Raw genomic sequence first — 7,323 nt, 5'->3', positions numbered from 1 at the left:
AAACGAGGCTCCCTGGCTGGCAGTTGACTGTTTGATACGTAGTGTGTTTCGATGTTTGTTTAGGTGTAGCGTCCCCATACTACGGCCCAGTTACCTCGCATCGGACGGACAGATAATAATTGTCTGAAAATTAAAAAAATTAAACTTTTTACTCGAGAGAAGACTTGAACCAAGGACCTCTCGTCCCGCAGCTGCTCACGCTAACCACGGGACCACGGCGCTCCTGAGCTTACATTATCCTTGATGTTGCCTATCTTGCGCATGGACTACTGAGTTTGTATATTTTGCTAATTTTTTTTATAGTTCCACACAACTTCTTCCTGTTTTCCCGATTCATCTGTGTTTAGTTTTTCAAGGTCTATTCACTGTGCCAACTTATAACTAAATCTGAGGGGGGTGCGATGGGGAGGTTCCCTTGTTAGTAGCTAGAATGTATATACACTCCTGGAAATGGAAAAAAGAACACATTGACACCGGTGTGTCAGACCCACCATACTTGCTCCGGACACTGCGAGAGGGCTGTACAAGCAATGATCACACGCACGGCACAGCGGACACACCAGGAACCGCGGTGTTGGCCGTCGAATGGCGCTAGCTGCTCAGCATTTGTGCACCGCCGCCGTCAGTGTCAGCCAGTTTGCCGTGGCATACGGAGCTCCATCGCAGTCTTTAACACTGGTAGCATGCCGCGACAGCGTGGACGTGAACCGTATGTGCAGTTGACGGACTTTGAGCGAGGGCGTATAGTGGGCATGCGGGAGGCCGGGTGGACGTACCGCCGAATTGCTCAACACGTGGGGCGTGAGGTCTCCACAGTACATCGATGTTGTCGCCAGTGGTCGGCGGAAGGTGCACGTGCCCGTCGACCTGGGACCGGACCGCAGCGACGCACGGATGCACGCCAAGACCGTAGGATCCTACGCAGTGCCGTAGGGGACCGCACCGCCACTTCCCAGCAAATTAGGGACACTGTTGCTCCTGGGGTATCGGCGAGGACCATTCGCAACCGTCTCCATGAAGCTGGGCTACGATCCCGCACACCGTTAGGCCGTCTTCCGCTCACGCCCCAACATCGTGCAGCCCGCCTCCAGTGGTGCCGCGACAGGCGTGAATGGAGGGACGAATGGAGTGTCGTCTTCAGCGATGAGAGTCGCTTCTGCCTTGGTGCCAATGATGGTCGTATGCGTGTTTGGCGCCGTGCAGGTGAGCGCCACAATCAGGACTGCATACGACCGAGGCACACAGGGCCAACACCCGGCATCATGGTGTGGGGAGCGATCTCCTACACTGGCCGTACAACACTGGTGATCGTCGAGGGGACACTGAATAGTGCACGGTACATCCAAACCGTCATCGAACCCATCGTTCTACCATTCCTAGACCGGCAAGGGAACTTGTTGTTCCAACAGAACAATGCACGTCCGCATGTATCCCGTGCCACCCAACGTGCTCTAGAAGGTGTAAGTCAACTACCGTGGCCAGCAAGATCTCCGGATCTGTCCCCCATTGAGCATGTTTGGGACTGGATGAAGCGTCGTTTCACGCGGTCTGCACGTCCAGCACGAACGCTGGTCCAACTGAGGCGCCAGGTGGAAATGGCATGGCAAGCCGTTCCACAGGACTACATCCAGCATCTCTACGATCGTCTCCATGGGCGAATAGCAGCCCGCATTGCTGCGAAAGGTGGATATTCACTGTACTAGTGCCGACATTGTGCATGCTCTGTTGCCTGTGTCTGTGTGCCTGTGGTTCTGTCAGTGTGATCATGTGGTGTATCTGACCCCAGGAATGTGTCAATAAAGTTTCCCCTTCCTGGGACAATGAATTCACGGTGTTCTTATTTCAATTTCCAGGAGTGTAGAAACTTGGTGTAATTGGTTTTATTTTTACGTGATTTACCTGTTTTGGACTATGATTGAATTAAAAGAACTCAGCTTTTAAAAATTTCGTAATACCATACTCAGAACTGTTTATACCGAGACAACTAATATTTTTCATGACTACACAAAAATTAAAAAAAATAATGTCCTCATTCTATTAGTGACGATTTCGGAACTGATTCCCTGGGTGGTAATTATTAATTACGCTGAAGCGCCAAAGAAACTCGTATAGGCATACGTATTACACTACAGAGACATGTAAACAGGCGGAACACGCCGCCGCGGTCGGCAACGCCTATATGAGACACCAAATATCTGGCGCAGTTGTTAGATCGGTCACTGCTGCTACAATGCCAGGTTATCAAGGTGTAAGTCAGTTTGAACGTGTTTTTACAGTCGGCGCACGAGCGGTGGGACACAGCATCTCCGAGGTAGCGATGGTGGGGTTTCACCGTACGACCGTTTCACGAGTGTACGGTGAATATCAGGAATCCGGTAAAATATCAAATCCCCGACGTCGCTGCGGTCGGAAAAAGATCCTGCAAGAACGGGACCAACGACGACTGAAGAGAATCGTCCAACGAGGTAGAGGTGCAACCTTTCCGCGAACTGCTGCAGATTTCAATGCTGGGCCATCAACAAGTGTCAGCGTGCGTACCAATCATCATCGGTGTGAGCTTTCGGAGCCGATGGCCCACTCGTGTACCCTTGATGACTGCACGACACAAAGCTTTACCCCTCGTCTGGGCCCGTGAGTACTGACATTGGACTGTTGATGACTGGAAACATGTTGCCTGGTCGGACGAGTCTCGTTTCAAATTGCATCTGTCGGGTGGACGTGTAAGGCTGTGGAGACAACCTCAGGAATCCATGGACCCTGCGTGTCAGCAAGGGACTGTTCAAGCTGGTGGAGGCTCTGCAATAGTGTGGGGCGTCTGCAGTTGGAGTGATGTGGGACCCCTGATACGTCTAGACACGACTCTAACGGGTGACATGTACGTAAGCATCCTGTCTGATCACCTGCATCCATTCTACATCTACATCTACATCCATACTCCGCAAGCCACCTGACGGTGTGTGGCGGAGGGTACCTTCAGTACCTCTATCGGTTCTCCCTTCTATTCCAGTCTCATATTGTTCGTGGAAAGAAGGATTGTCGGTATGCCTCTTTGTGGGCTCTAATCTCTCTGATTTTATCCTCATGGTCTCTTCGCGAGATATACGTAGGAGGGAGCAATATACTGCTTGACTCTTCGGTGAAGGTATGTTCTCGAAACTTTGACAAAAGCCCGTACCGAGCTGCTGAGCGTCTCTCCTGCAGAGTCTTCCACTGGAGTTTATCTATCATCTCCGTAACGCTTTCGCGATTACTAAATGATCCTGTAACGAAGCGCGCTGCTCTCCGTTGGATCTTCTCTATGTCTTGTATCAACCCTATCTGGCACGGATCCCACACTGCTGAGCAGTATTCAAGCAGTGGGCGAACAAGCGTACTGTAACCTACTTCCTTTGTTTTCGGATTGCATTTCCTTAGGATTCTTCCAATGAATCTCAGTCTGGCATCTGCTTTACCGACGATCAACATTATATGATCATTCCATTTTAAATCACTCCTAATGCGTACTCCCAGATAATTTATGGTATTAACTGCTTCCAGTTGCTGACCTGCTATTTTGTAGCTAAATGATAAAGGATCTATCTTTCTGTATATTCGCAGCACATTACACTTGTCTACATTGAGATTAAATTGCCATTCCCTGCACCATGCGTCAATTCGTTGCAGATCCTCCTGCATTTCAGTAGAATTTTCCATTGTTACAACCTCTCGGTACACCACAGCATCATCTGCAAAAAGCCTCAGTGAACTTCGGATGTCATCCACCAGGTCATTTATGTATATTGTGAATAGCAACGGTCCTATGACACTCCCCTGCGGCACACCTGAAATCACTCTTACTTCGGAAGACTTCTCTCCATTGAGAATAACATACTGCGTCCTGTTATCTAGGAACTCCTCAATCCAATCACACAATTGGTCTGATAGTCCATATGCTCTTACTTTGTTCATTAAATGACTGTGGGGAACTGTATCGAACGCCTTGCGGAAGTCAAGAAACACGTCCAATCTGCATTCAGACGGACTTCGGCAATTCCAGCACGACAATGCGACACGCCACACGTCAGATTTGCTACAGAGTGGCGCCAGGAACACTCTTTCGGGTTTAAACACTTCCGCTGGCCACCAAACTCCCCCGAGATGAACATTATTGAGCATATCTGGAATGCCTTCCAATGTGCTGCTCAAGAGAGATCTTCACCACCTCGTCCTCTTACGGATTTAAGGTCAGTCCTTCACGATCCATGGTGTCAGCTCCCTCCAACACTGCTTCAGACATTAGTCGAGTCCATGTCACGTCGTACTGCGGCACTTATACGTGCTCAAGGGTTCCCTACACGATATTAGGCAGTTGTACCAGTTTCTTTGGCTCTTCAGTGTAGTTTGAACCAAATAGGTGATCCTCTACCTGGGTGCTTTAGTTGGTTATGTGAGGCTGCAGCATGATCGGGCTGGACCAGGTGTCTGACAGCATTGAATTTGTCGTACTCAGTAACCCACATGAATAAGCTCCTGACCAACCTTCCACGAGGTGAAATGTCCCGCATCAGACTTCCTGACACTGTGCCACAGCAGAAGTACACAGAAATACCTTATCGTCTATGGTGTTCTGTAATATTCGCCCCTGTTTGTCTCCTTACAATGGGTAGGTGAGCTAAGGTTTTCCGTCCTGGCAATCGAGTAATACACTCCTGGAAATTGAAATAAGAACACCGTGAATTCATTGTCCCAGGAAGGGGAAACTTTATTGACACATTCCTGGGGTCAGATACATCACATGATCACACTGACAGAACCACAGGCACATAGACACAGGCAACAGAGCATGCACAATGTCGGCACTAGTACAGTGTATATCCACCTTTCGCAGCAATGCAGGCTGCTATTCTCCCATGGAGACGATCATAGAGATGCTGGATGTAGTCCTGTGGAACGGCTTGCCATGCCATTTCCACCTGGCGCCTCAGTTGGACCAGCGTTCGTGCTGGACGTGCAGATCGCGTGAGACGACGCTTCATCCAGTCCCAAACATGCTCAATGGGGGACAGATCCGGAGATCTTGCTGGCCAGGGTAGTTGACTTACACCTTCTAGAGCACGTTGGGTGGCACGGGATACATGCGGACGTGCATTGTCCTGTTGGAACAGCAAGTTACCTTGCCGGTCTAGGAATGGTAGAACGATGGGTTCGATGACGGTTTGGATGTACCGTGCACTATTCAGTGTCCCCTCGACGATCACCAGTGGTGTACGGCCAGTGTAGGAGATCGCTCCCCACACCATGATGCCGGGTGTTGGCCCTGTGTGCCTCGGTCGTAAGCAGTCCTGATTGTGGCGCTCACCTGCACGGCGCCAAACACGCATACGACCATCATTGGCACCAAGGCAGAAGCGACTCTCATCGCTGAAGACGACACGTCTCCATTCGTCCCTCCATTCACGCCTGTCGCGACACCACTGGAGGCGGGCTGCACGATGTTGGGGCGTGAGCGGAAGACGGCCTAACGGTGTGCGGGACCGTAGCCCAGCTTCATGGAGACGGTTGCGAATGGTCCTCGCCGATACCCCAGGAGCAACAGTGTCCCTAATTTGCTGGGAAGTGGCGGTGCGGTCCCCTACGGCACTGCGTAGGATCCTACGGTCTTGGCGTGCATCCGTGCGTCGCTGCTGTCCGGTCCCCGGTCGACGGGCACGTGCACCTTCCCCCGACCACTGGCGACAACATCGATGTACTGTGGAGACCTCACGCCCCACGTGTTGAGCAATTCGGCGGTACGTCCACCCGGCCTCCTGCATGCCCACTATACGCCCTCGCTCAAAGTCCGTCAACTGCACATACGGTTCACGTCCACGCTGTCGCGGCATGCTACCAGTGTTAAAGACTGCGATGGAGCTCCGTATGCCACGGCAAACTGGCTGACACTGACGGCGGCGGTGCACAAATGCTGCGCAGCTAGCGCCATTCGACGGCCAACACCGCGGTTCCTGGTGTGTCCGCTGTGCCGTGCGTGTGATTGTTGCTTGTACAGCCCTCTCGCAGTGTCCGGAGCAAGTATGGTGGGTCTGACACACCGGTGTCAATGTGTTCTTTTTTCCATTTCCAGGAGTGTATATTAGCAGCTTTCGTTGGTTTTGAATAATGTCCTCTTTTTGCATGCTAAAAATAATACACTTGTTAAACAATGTACCTGTAAAATATTCCAGACTAATGATTCGTTTTGTCTACATCTACATCGCTTCTCTGGAAATTACCTGGTAGTGTTGTAAGTAGGCTGTTTTTGTTTTCTTTATGTAAGTAGGCTGTTTGTTTTCTTATTGGCAACGTTACGTAGCGCTCTGTACGAAAATCACTGGCTGTGCTGTGTGCAATCTGTGGCTAGTTTGCATTGTTGTCTGCCATTGTAGTTTTTGGCAGCGGCAGCTGGATGTGAACAGCGCGTAGCGTTGCGCAGTTGGAGGTGAGCCGCCAGCAGTGGTAGATGTGGGGAGAGAGATGGCGGAGTTTTGAGATTTGTAAGACTGGGTGTCAATTATGAATATTAAGGTAAATGCATTGTTTGTTCTCTATTAAAATCTTTCATTTGCTAACTATGCCTATCAGTAGTTAGTGCCTTTAGTAGTTTGAATCTTTTATTTAGCTGGCAGTAGTGGCGCTCGCCGTATTGCAGTAGTTCGAGTAACGAAGATTTTTGTGAGGTAAGTGATTTGTGAAAGGTAAAACTATTTTTGACAGAGGATGTGAACAGAATACAGAAAGCAGGCTTAGATAGGACTTTTGGGAATAATGATGAACGAAGGGAGATCTCCATGCAAAATACTGCAGTAAAACAAACCCTGTCCTTTCCTTTTGTGTTATCCCACTATGTGTTTGTGTACCCTTGTGTATTTGTTTTCTTCCTGTCTCTGTGTAGTTTCATAGAATTTTTTCTTCTTTTAATATTAAGCTATATTCACTATGATGAGGAATACTGTTATCCTCAAATATAATTGGCATTAATAATATGTTATTTACCTTGTAAATATGCTTAGACATTATTTATTCTGTTTTGTTTTAATGCTCATGTGTGAAGTTGATCTTTCGAAAGTTATTCTGATCTTTTATGTATGTACTCATGTCATAATTCCTGTAACACTGATGTATATGTTATTTCGATTCTATTGTAAAGCCTGTACTACAAATGTTATCTGTATTGTTATGTTCTTTAATGATGTATTTTGTACCTTTGTAATTGTATTCTTATGTTATAAAATTGTAATTGATACCAGTTCATCATATTATTAACTTGTTAGTTACATTTCACTGCAGACTTTTCTGTTGGTCTAAGTA

This window comes from Schistocerca cancellata, chromosome 5 (genome assembly GCF_023864275.1).
Source record: "Schistocerca cancellata isolate TAMUIC-IGC-003103 chromosome 5, iqSchCanc2.1, whole genome shotgun sequence".
NCBI classification, from domain to species: domain Eukaryota; kingdom Metazoa; phylum Arthropoda; class Insecta; order Orthoptera; family Acrididae; genus Schistocerca; species Schistocerca cancellata.
Note: the sequence above shows the minus strand (reverse complement) of the source record.